Source organism: Rousettus aegyptiacus, unplaced genomic scaffold, assembly GCF_014176215.1.
Source record: "Rousettus aegyptiacus isolate mRouAeg1 unplaced genomic scaffold, mRouAeg1.p scaffold_m13_p_2, whole genome shotgun sequence".
In the NCBI taxonomy this organism is placed as follows: Eukaryota; Metazoa; Chordata; class Mammalia; order Chiroptera; family Pteropodidae; genus Rousettus; species Rousettus aegyptiacus.
The window spans coordinates 72,514,132-72,526,461 of NW_023416295.1; the positions used below are offsets into that span (position 1 = coordinate 72,514,132).

Genomic DNA, 12,330 nt, shown 5'->3' on the forward strand with positions numbered 1-12,330 from the left:
TTTCAGCTTTCACATATTTTCTAGTTGCAAAACTATGTACCAAACATAAATCTGTTTAGTAAAAGCAAACATCTCTTGGAGTTGGGTTCCCCCCCACCCCAGGGGATCAGCCTCTGAAACAAACTGTCCATAGTTGAGTAAAAGACTACTAAAGTAAGTGTATCACTTCTTCTCAAGAGAGGCCATAGCCCTCATCAGCACAAGTCAGCACGATATGGGAACCCACAGGAGATCTAACCACATGGTCATGATGTTTGCACAGATTGGGTCATTCATATGCCTTTCACTTTCAACAAGGATAGGATGACTGCTTTTCTCATGTCTCAAAGAAATTCTAAAACATTTTTAAAAATGCAACACCCAACAACTATGAAATCTAGAAGCTAGTAAGTAATGGTTCTGGGTAAATGCAGAGAATGTTATCATGAGAATCTAGTGGAAATGGCTTTTGTCTGTTTCTCTGCTTCACCAGCTAAATGACCTTGACCAAACAAATTAAAAATTGAAGTGTCGTCTATGGCCATGTAACCCTGAACATGCCCAATCCTGTCTGATCTCAGAAGCTAACCAGGGTCAGGCCTGGTTAGTACTTGGATGGGAGACCACCTAGGAAGACCAGGTGCTATAGGCATGGAAAAAAAAGTTGAAGTGTCTGTTTCTTTAGCTGTGAAACACATAAACACCAACTTCCTACTAAGTTAATACAAACTTCAAACTATAAAAAATATTATGATTGGTACTGACTCATAAAATGTAAAGGACAATAAAGCAAGAATTTGTACTCAGCAAAAAACCCTTGACTATTTATTCATTTTAATACACATACAAGTTGTGCCAAATCAACTGCTAAATTGCAAAGAAGTGCATGCATTCTTCAATGAATGAAATCGGGCATCGTCTTTGTTAAGCTTTACTTGGCAAATCAGTATTTCTTTCCATATGGCTAGTGGTAGGCATTTCTCATCTAGGCTTTGAGTAAAACAATGGAGAACTCTATTAAACTAAAATGCTATCTCCTTGTACTGATAGACTCCTCCAAAGAAGTTGTATCTGTATTACAATAAAGTATATTCTGATGAAAACTGTTAATTTTTTAGATGTCCCTCAAATAACATTTGGTCTCTGAAGAATATTATTGAAAATATTCAGATTTTTGCAGCTCTTTGGAAGGTGGAAGTATACTAAAGAATATATCAAAATCAAATTAATTGCTAGAAATGTCCAGAGACATTCCAAGATATTTCGCATACTGGAAAAGTAGTAACAATGATCATTTAATAAAACCAACAGTGTCGTGGGTCTGTCAAATAGCCAGTTGGTCAATTGATATCTTTCAGCTGTCTACACATGCCTAGTGTATGAGATGAGATGTAGAATAAATATATTAATTCTTGCTACCAAAATAGATTCCAGAGGCCTAAGAAATATCTTAACATGTTTCATATGATGCTGAAGGAAAATCTAAAGAACTGATCATCTTGATGACTGCCAGTCATTGAAGTTAAAATGAATACTATAAAATATTTATTCAGATCTCTAGGGATGAATATGAACAAAGCTAGTTCCCTTATACAGGCCAAAGCAAGGGAATGTTTGGTGGTCAACTAATCCTGACCCTCAAATGTATTATTATTCTTATTTTCCCACAGAATAGCCATGAGAGTCTCCTGTAACCTTGTCAAAAAATTGTATTAAATTTATTAAAATTAATAGAATCATCCTTCACAATGAAAGCTACGTGATACCTGCTTGTGGCTGAAAGAGAATTCTGATCCACCAGCTGCCTATCATGTCTCATCCAGATGCTGAGTAAGCAAATAAAAGGAAACAGTTCTTAGTGTCTCTGAAAGAGATATTAAAGCTCAGACTCATGCTGCCATATCTGATTGATTAGATTTATCTATCTAGAGCAATGAGATTGAGTCGTGAGTGTGAGAACTTCCTCTCCATAGTTTAATTATATCCTAGTTAGATACCATAGTATGCTATAGAGATAACTAGGAGAAAAGAGATGCCTAGAAAACTGTTGTTTTTATTGGGAGGACAAAGAATGATCATTATGACTAAGTGACCTACAAGATCATAAAAATACTTTAAAGTTGAAAGACTGCATCTATAAGCCATAGCAAACGACTCAGAGGAGACAATAAAGATGCAAGAGGAAAGAGGTTTTGCTAATGAGAGACTATTAGCTGAAAGACATATCCCCCAGGAATTCGTCTATATTCAGTCTGTTGTGAGTTTGTATCATGAAAGGATTTTGAATTTTGTCAAATGCTTTTTTGGGGGATTTAATTGAGATGATCATATGATTTTTATCTTTCATTCTATTAATATGGTGTATTACATTTATTGATTTGAATATGTTGAAACATATGCATCCTTGTAACCCAGAGATAAATTCCACTTAATCATGGTGTATGCTTCTTTTAATATGCTGTTCAATTTAGTTTGGTAATATATATTTTTTAAATCTATATTCATCAGAGATATTGGACTGGAGTTTGTTTGTTTGTTTGTTTGTTTGTTTGTTTGTTTTTCCTGTAGTATCTTATCAGACTTTGGTATCAGGTTAATGCTGGCCTGGTTAGAAAAAAAAGTTTGTGAGTATTTCTTCTCTACATTTTTGGGAAGAGTTTGAGAATAATTGACATTAATTTTCGTTTAAATATAAGTAGGACATTCTGGTCCTGAGCTTTTCTGTGCTGGGAGATTTTGATTACTGATTCAATCTTACTTGTTATGGTCTTCTCAGATTTTCCATTTCTTCATGTTTTCAACTTGATAGTTTGTATATTTCTAGAAATTAAACTATTTCTAGCCTATTTAATTTGTTGGTATATGATTTTTCATAGTAGTCTCTTATGAACCTTTATATTTCTGTAGTACAGTTGTAATGTCTTATGTTATTTATGATTTAATTTGAATCTTCTCCCTTTTTCTTAATGTAGCTAAAGGCTTGCCGTTTTTGTTTCTTTTAAAAAAGATCTCTTAGTTTTAATGTCTCTTTTTTGTTTGTTTCTTTTCTTCCACTAACTTTGGGCTTAGTTTATTTTTAGTTTGGGGGGTTTTATTTTGTTTGTTTTCAGAAGTGTAAATTTAGATTGAGTTATTTTTTCTACTCAAAGTAAATATTTATTACTATAAACTTCTCTCTTAGAACTACTTTTACCGCATCTGTAAATTGTGGTATGTTATGATTTCATTTTCATTTTTTCAAGATATTTTTAAAATTCTCTTTTGATTTATTCTTTGATTCATTGATAGTTCAGAAGTATGTTTTTAATTTCCCCATTTTTGTAAATTTTTCACTTTTTCTCCTCTTAGTGATCTTTAGTTTCACACTATTGTAATCATAAAAAGATACTTGATATTATTTAAATCTTCTTGAATTTTATAAACTTGTTTTGTGGCCTATCATATGATTTACACTGAAGAATATTACATTTTCACTTGAGAAAAATGTGTATTTTGCTGTCATTAAATGGAATGCTCTGTATATATAGGTTAGGACCATTTGTTCTAGAGTACAATTCACATCCAAAGTTTCCTTCTTGATTTTTCTATCCAGATAGTCATTCCATTGCTGAAAATAAAGCAAAAATATTATTATTAATATATCATTTATTTTCCCCTAGATTTGTTAATATTTACAATTAATTAATTAGTTAATTTTTTAAAAATCAGCATGGGTCCAGGACCTCTCAATCCTCCAGGGAGACCTCTGCAGCTGAGATATCTGTTCTGATTCTCAACTGCCACAAGTGGATATAAGACCAACTCATTTCACATTTCCACCCTTCCTACCAGCCTTGAAAGGGCCTCTTGTATGTCCCCAGTTGTAAGACTTCTGTTCAGCCAGACTTCCAATGATGGTTGCTCTGTTGTTTAGTTTTAATTTTGATGTGGTCATAAGAGGAGGCGAGCACAGAGTTTACATACTACACCATCTTGACCAGAAGCCTAAATTTTTCTTTTTTATTCTTTTAGCCACTCTATGTCTTGATTATAGAATTTAACCTATTTACATATAATGTAATTATTGATTGGTAAAAACTTACTAATGCCATTTAAATGATTTTTTCCTGGCTGTTGTATCTTTTATTCATTCTTTTCTTCATCTCTTGCTGTCTTCTTTTATGAATAAATAATATTCCCTAATGAAATGCTTTGATTCTCTTCTGTTTATCTTTTGTGTAGTACTACAGATTTTTGTTTTGTGGTATTGTAAGGCTTACCAAAAACATCTGATAGATATAACAGTTCATTTTATACTGATAACACCTTAACATCAATCATATACAAAAACTTTACTCTATTCCCCCTTTTATGTTTTTAATGTCGCAGTTTACTTCTTTTTGTATTGTATTCATTTACAAATTATTTTAGCTATAGTTATTTTTAATACTTTTGTATTTTAACCTTTATACTAGAGTTAAGTGATTGACGTATCACTATATTACAGTATTATAGTAAACTTAATTTGTTTATATACTTACCTCTACCAGTGTGTGATACATTTTCATATGTTTTTATGTTACCAACATCCTTTCCTTTCAGTCTGAGAACTCCTTTCAACATTTCTTATAAGGCAAATTCAGTGGTAATGAATTCCCTCAGCTTTTGTTTGTTTATCTTTCTTTCATTTCTGAAGGACAATTTGCCAGGTAAAGTATTCTTGGCTTTCAGTTCTTTGTTTTTTCTTTTTTCTTTCAGTGCATTGAACTATATAATTTCACTCTCTCCTGGCCTTCAAGGTTTCTGCTGGGAAATTCACTGATAGTCATATCATATGTAGGATTCGTTGTATGAAATAATTTTTTTCACTCTTGCAGCTTTTAAAATATCTCTTTGTCTTTTATTTTAGACAATTGTCTTAGAAGTCATTTTGGGTTGAAATTTTGGGATGACCTATTAGCTTCACAAATGCAAATATATGACACTCTCTCCATACTTGGCAAGTGTATAGCCATTATTTTTTTTTAAAGAAGCTTTCTGCCATCCCTCCTTTTCTTCTCTTTGTAAGACTCCAATAATTTTCAGATTGTTTTTCTCAATGGTATCCCATAATTCACACATGCTTTCTTTACTCTTTTTATTTTTTTAACTTTCCCCCTCTGACTGGATAATTTCAAGGTTCCAATTTTTCACAGAGTCTTTCTTCTGTGTAACCCATTCTGCTATGGATGTTCTCTACTGCATTTTTTTTTTTTTTCATTTCATTCATTTATTTTCAGCTCCAGAATCTTTTGGTACTTTCTTATGACTTCTATCTTTAGTAAACTTTTATTTTGTCCATGATTTTTTTTCTGACTTTATTAAATTATCTTTCTGTGTTTTCTTTTAGCTCATTGAGCTACCTTAAAACAACTATTTTGAATTATTTATCAGATAAATTGCAGATCTCCATGTCTTTGGAGTAAGTTACTAGAAAATTATTGTGTTCCCTGGTGGTGTCATATTTCCTTGCTCTTTTTATGTTCTTCAAAGTTTTGCCTTGCCATATTTGCATATGACATAGCAGTCACTCCTTTCAGTCCTTACTGACCTCTTTAAAGCATCTAATCTCTGACTTTTTTTCTCCAATAATGTTCTGAAACTTCTCTGATGGACTCTTGGATTTCCATAAAGGCCCCTTTGGCCACTAGTAATTTTCTAATCCAGTGTTCTCCAGGAACATAGGTACCAAGGCTGAGAGGAGGTGGAGCTCATGAGCCACTTCAGGGCTCATGGTAAGGACCAAGGTCTATATCTCTATTATCCAACACATAAAAGAAAGAGACTACTACCGGGTCCCTTTGTATATAGTACTGGTGACAGAACCAAAGTTAAATGGGTTCTCAGGGATATAGAGATATTTCCAAGTTTAAAGCCAAGACGACGGTTGATATTTCAGCTACCTATACGCAGATCTCTATTTTCAAAATAGCTCTCCTCATTCTGGTACTGCATGGGGGTTCCAAAATTGACTAGTTCAATTCCACAGCTCCTATAAAGGCATTTTTGTCTTTGGATAGATTTCATATTACTGTTCTTAATGAGGAGATACGAGCAAGAGATATTTTATTTGGCCATCTTGCTGGCATCACTTCTAAGATATAATGTTTTTAAATTCAACCCCTAAAAAATAGAAAAATGAGTTAATATCATCCAAGGGCCTCAGTACTAAAATGTTGGCTATTAGGACAAATAAATATAATACGTCATATAAATATAAATATAAATAAATATAATATGAAATAATATTTATTTCAGCTTAACTAATCTTAGTTAAGTATATAAATAAATATTAAACATAACTTTTATGATCTAACTAAATCACTGTGTATCGTCAAAGACATGACTATACAGATTGAGAAGAATCATCATAGTGATGGAATAAATAAATCAATCATATGGTGAGTTATGGAAAGATTGGCTGTGAAGTAATGAACATTTTTATGAAACATTCCATAGCTTAGGTATGCATAAAGCAGCAGCCTTTCAAAAAGTACCATATAAAGTAGTATTCTTATTTATGTATGATTTTTATTGTTCAAAATGCTTTCCTAATTCTCTTTTTGGATTAACCTCCAAAACCACTTTACATTCAATGCAAGGAAAGAAGTCCCATTATATTTTAATCATGCCCAGATACTCAGATTTCCCATTTTATTAGAAAACTGAATCTTAAAGCTTAGACAGTTTTCTATGATCAAATTTACTCTTATTAAAATGACTTGACATCCTTGATTCTGTGTAAAATGCTCTTTGCGGTATATCTACTTCCCTCTGATAGGAGGTATGTGAAATTTAGGACAAACAGGATAGAGCAAAAAATATAGGTAACAATATATCAACTGGACATCAGTGTTGCCCACTAAGAGTCTAGAATTCAAGAAAGAAAGACTCAAATAACACTTATTTCTGTATCAAGGACAGTAACAAAATAAGTGCCTGTTCTGACTTGTCATGTAGAAAATGAAGACTAGGAGGAATTTATTTATTTATTTATTTTATGTCTCCCAGATCTATTGTAACATTGTGCAATAAAAAGAGTTCAACTTGAAATCTCTTGAGGGAATGTTTCTCAGAATTCCCTTAAATGATACACATGCTTATTCTACACTGAATTAGAGTTTCAATAGGAGACAGAGACTCAAGGCCTCTGCTGTTTTCTATAACAACAGATGTCAGGGTTTCATCTGTGATAATAGAAACAGCAGAATGATTCATGAATTACAACACAGATAGCTGCTTCTTCAGTCTCTTTAGAAGGCCTTTTATCCCAAGCTCATCAGGTCTTCCTCAATGGGTACAAACTGGTCCTTGATTATTTATAAAGAGAATGACTATTCTGAGAGAGATAATTCCTCCATATGGGAGGGCTGTTTTGAAGGTTTTGAAAACTGTCCAAAGTCAGTAAAACATTTTGGTCTTATGACTGAACATTTTCAGGCCAAAAAAAAAAAAAAAAAATGAATGAAATCCCAACATCTTCTAGTACTCAGTTCAGTTATTCCAGAAGCGAAAAGAATCTTGATGCAATAATTGTGAAAAATATGTGTAACAGAGCATTTTCAAAATTTTTAGAACAACAGAAACCCCATTGGACTCAATTGATTTCTGAGATGAATTTTACTGGGAATAAGCAATTTGAAGGACAATTTAGAATATATATCATATGACCTCATATTATATATTTAATAGCATTCCTTGGTTAAAGACAGTATTCCTAGAATCTTAGTCTGTAGCAGGGATTCATTTTGTGGCTTCCTATTTGGCAGCGAACATGGTCATACTCTGAAAGAGATCACTGGCTGTCTCCTAACATCCATTGGGGATACACAAAACCAAAATAAACGATTTCTAGTGCTACATTTGTACACAATTACAATATTGAAATGTTAAAATTTTCTAAAAAGATACAAAACAAATTTTGAAAAAGATGAGGTTTTCATTTTTTCCCCTGAAAGTAAGATAGATTAATATACAGATAATACATCCACACCAGTATTTCACTGTATTTACAACATAAAATATTTTCAGACTTGTCCCCATTTAATTAAGATTTTTTTCCCTAACCACTTACTAGTTGCTTATAGTCCACATGCATGCTGGAAATAATTTTGATGGATAAAATATATAGAAGTACATGAGAACTGCAGCTCCTATGGAGAATCTCTATAGATATTCCTTTAAGAAATTCAATAAATAGACCATATGACCCAGTAATTCCACTTCTTGGTATTTATCCAAAGAAAATGAAAGCACTAATTCAAAAATATATATGCACTCCTATGTTCATTGCAACATTATATTTACAATAGGCAATATATGGAAGCAATCTAAGTGTCCATCGATAGATAAAGAAGATATGGTATATATACAATAGAATATTACAAAGCAATAAAAAAAGAATGAAATCTTGCCATTTGCAACAACATGGATGAATCTAGAGAGCATTATGCTAAGTGAAATAAATCAGGCAAAGAAAGACAAATATCATATGGTTTCACTTATATGTGGAATCTAATCAAAACCAAATGAAACAAAAACGGACTCATAGAAACAGAGACCAAAGGAATGATTAGCAGAAGGGAAGGGGTGGGGAGATAGGTGAAAAGGGGAATGAGAATATAGTCAATGATACTGTGATATGTCTGCACAGTGATTGATGATTACTAGAATTAGTGGATAATCACATTGTAAAGTATCAAAATGTATTGTATATTTGAAACTACTATAACCAACATAAGACTTTATAGTAACTATATTTAAATTAAAAAATGAATTTAAAATTCAAAAAAATCAGTGTATTTAGAACACTCAGTACTAAAAAAAGGTAAAATATCTCATTAATAATTTTTATTTTGATAAATCAAATGTTATTAAAGTTTTTTAAAAGCACATGAGACCAAGAATGTTACTGAAAAGTAATATGAATGTGTACAAAATTCTGGAAAACCTATGCATAAGAGTTTGAGGCTTAAAGGAGGAGATGGTTCCTTTACAAAACTGCCATTGTCTGACTGCAGAGGAATCATTAGAGAAATTGGTAGTCCTTTCCATTTTCATTTTAACTATCTCACTTTCTTTATGTCCATCCGGAGTCTGAGGATAGTGTCTTATTCAAGCATCTCTATTGCCCTTCTTGCCACTATCTACTAGACTTGACCCATGTCCCTAAGGATAGGTCAGAATGAGAATTTGAAAAGTATTAATTACAGTGTTAAAATATTTTAATAGCTAAATATGTTCCCGAACACATCTTCCCCTTTAGAGACATTCATATATAAAATCATGCTTAATCCTACATAATGACTGCCTATTGAGTGGCTTTTATGAACTGAGAAACTAGAAAGAGAGTATATAGGAAGAGAAGTGTCTCTAAACTTTCAAAAGTATTTTCATTTCAGAAACACATGCACACACACACAATTCAGAAAATAATAACTACTGTGAATAGGGCACTTTTGCCACTGATATAAATCTCCTAAGAACAGAATACATTTATGGGCTCATCTCTTTAAAATAGGAACCTAAGCATAAAGCCATCATGAATGTGCAGCACTGCACCTGTTACTAAACCTATCTAGCCATCATTTTCTCATCAGCAAACAGTTGTAATATTATTACCTAAAGCATGTGTTGGTTTGTTGAGGACTCAGTGAATGAATCCATGTGGGAAGCTTTTTCTTGTCATAGTAAGTACTCAATATATGATAGAGAAAGTGAAAAGAAGGATGAAGAATCAATGTATGATAGAGAAAGGAAAAGAAGAGGTGGGAAGAAAGAGGAGAACAAGTAATTGTTCCTGGCAACTTTACCAAAAATAATGAAGCCATTAATACTTCCATAAGATCACTATATGCCCCACTCAATTAGTGTGATCTTCTTCCTTGATTCTAATTCCAGTGATTCACAGCTTTAGCTATATATTAGCATCACCTGGGAAGCCTTAAAATCCTGGTGCCCAGGCTGCACTCCAAGGCAGTTAAATCAGAAACACTGGGAATGCAACTCAGACAGCAGGATTTGTAAATCTCTACAGATGATTCCAGTATGAGTTAAATTTGAAAATAATTACTCAGTTCTATCCCTCATCATCATAATTTTCACAATCATTGATTGAGTGTTTGTTGGCTATGTATTAGCCCTTTAAACACAGTAAATCTAAACACACTAGAAACAATTTTTTTTAAATGATCATATTCTTTCTGCAAAGGAGAATATGGTGTATTAAAACATATGACTTTAGGCTTCTTGGCATTGTTCTCTGTTAGGCTTACTTTTATTTTTACAAAGAGAAGTCAAGTTATCCTATAACATATTGACTCACAAATAAAAATGTCCTGACCTACTTGAAGAATAATATATAACGTGATATGAAACCCAAAGTCCATCTCCTCTTTGGGGTTTACATGCATTTCCAGAAAGAGAAATTTCAAAGCCTGGATTTATAGAAATTTTTCTAATGCCGCTTCAGCAAAGCCTTGCTCTGGATTATTTAAATGCTTAAATGGAAAGTGGCTGTTTATGATAAACTGATAAGCCATAAAATACACTTGTAAAATTACATGACCAAACAAGAGTTCTCAGAATCTCCTCTCAGAAATATCATATGCAAATTTTGATTTGTCTTGATGCTGATTTGAGTAAAATTTATTTCTCTCATCAATTAGAGAAATACAAATAAATCTAAGTTTTGAAAGAATGTTTTTTTTAATTACCTAACTGAGCATAAAAAAAAAAAGATTTATGTTTTCTTACCATAATGGGAAAATGGTTACAATTATGAACAAGCTCTCTAAGGCAATAAATGAATTTTTCATAAGATGTCATTTTTTTACTAGCTGTTATAATCATTTTCTCCTTATTGTGTTCTCTAACTTGCCAATAACATCATTTTAACATTCTTATGCAACAAGCTATGTTCCTCTATGTGGCCTAATATTTCACTTTAATATCCATTCATTTTCTACAGCTTGGGCTCTCTGAGGCCTTGCAGAAGCACTCTGTCTCTGGTGAGATGTCAGTTTAAGTGTGATGTATTATTCAGCTTGTAAAGGAGGTGTAACCACTCATTGGCAATCATGGGAATTGTGGGGGAAAAGTTTACAAACATCTGGGACTCAAATGTCATTTCACTGGCTCATAGTATCTGGGCTTTGCTAATAGATCTTATTTAAAGTGTAGGAGACTATTTAACATTAAAACAAACAAACAAACAAACAACCCTACATAACACTACTAAAAGACATTGTATTTCAATTACAGTTTTGTACATAAAACAGAAAAACAAAGTACCCAATGTGACCTACCGATATTTCTGAAGCTGGCATCACAAGGAGGCAGCCAGGGGCACCTGGCATGACTCAAATCTCAGGCCCTTTTCATAGTCAACATGCTCAGTCTTCAAGCTAACAGACATAGGTGAATATCCATGCTAATGTCCCCATACAAAAAGAAGACAAAATGGAGAGTTAAAAATGCAGGCTATAGAATCGGAATTACTCAAACTAAAATCTTACCATGTGACCGTGGGCAAATCCCTTAACTGCTCAATGTCTTGGCTTCCTCATCAGGTGTATGTCATTATTGCTAACATTATTTGTCACTCTATCATTAGAGAGAATTATACTCTCATACTGCATTGGCTTCAGATTTGGATATGTGTCTTGCTTTAGACAATGTCATGTGAATAAAAGTGGCATGTGCCACTTAAAAGCATTAAGAGCTGTGACATAGTTTCACCGTGATTTCTCTTTCCTGTTTTCATAAGACTCAGAACGTTCTAGATGGAGGCTATTTCTCTACCTGGTTGCATGAAACGGGAATACTGCTCATTATAATAGACAGAGCATGAGCAAGAAATAAACCTATGTGGATATAAGACCATATATAAGCCATCATATATGATGAGGATAGTAATAGAACTTAAAAACTAGATTGTGTGAACATTAAGACAATATCCATAAAGTTATAAAGTGTCTGACACATGGAGAATATGTAATGTTAGCCACTGTTACTATTAATATCACAAATATATATAAGTCCAAGATGAGCTTATAATGATGATGATATTGGCTCTTTACAAATATGATAATTTTATTTCTTTTTCACAAAAAGTCACAAACTTGCATTATGAGGTGTCCTACTTGTTCACATGGGAATTGCTAATCCAGTTGTGTTCATTTACTGATTAAATCTTCTTTGGGGATTGCATAAGTTTGCTAGATTTAGCAAATTAAAATTCAGGATCCCTAATTATGTTTTCATTTCAAATAAACAAGGAACAATATTTTCATATAATATTTAGGACATATTTATGAAAAAAAAACATGTTGT

At 32.6% G+C, this 12,330-nt stretch overlaps 1 pseudogene; it reads left to right on the forward strand.

Moving 5' to 3' along the window:
* Positions 1 to 512: 512 nt before the first annotated feature.
* LOC118614868 lies at positions 513 to 631 on the forward strand (annotated as a pseudogene).
* The last annotated feature ends 11,699 nt before the right edge of the window (positions 632 to 12,330 follow it).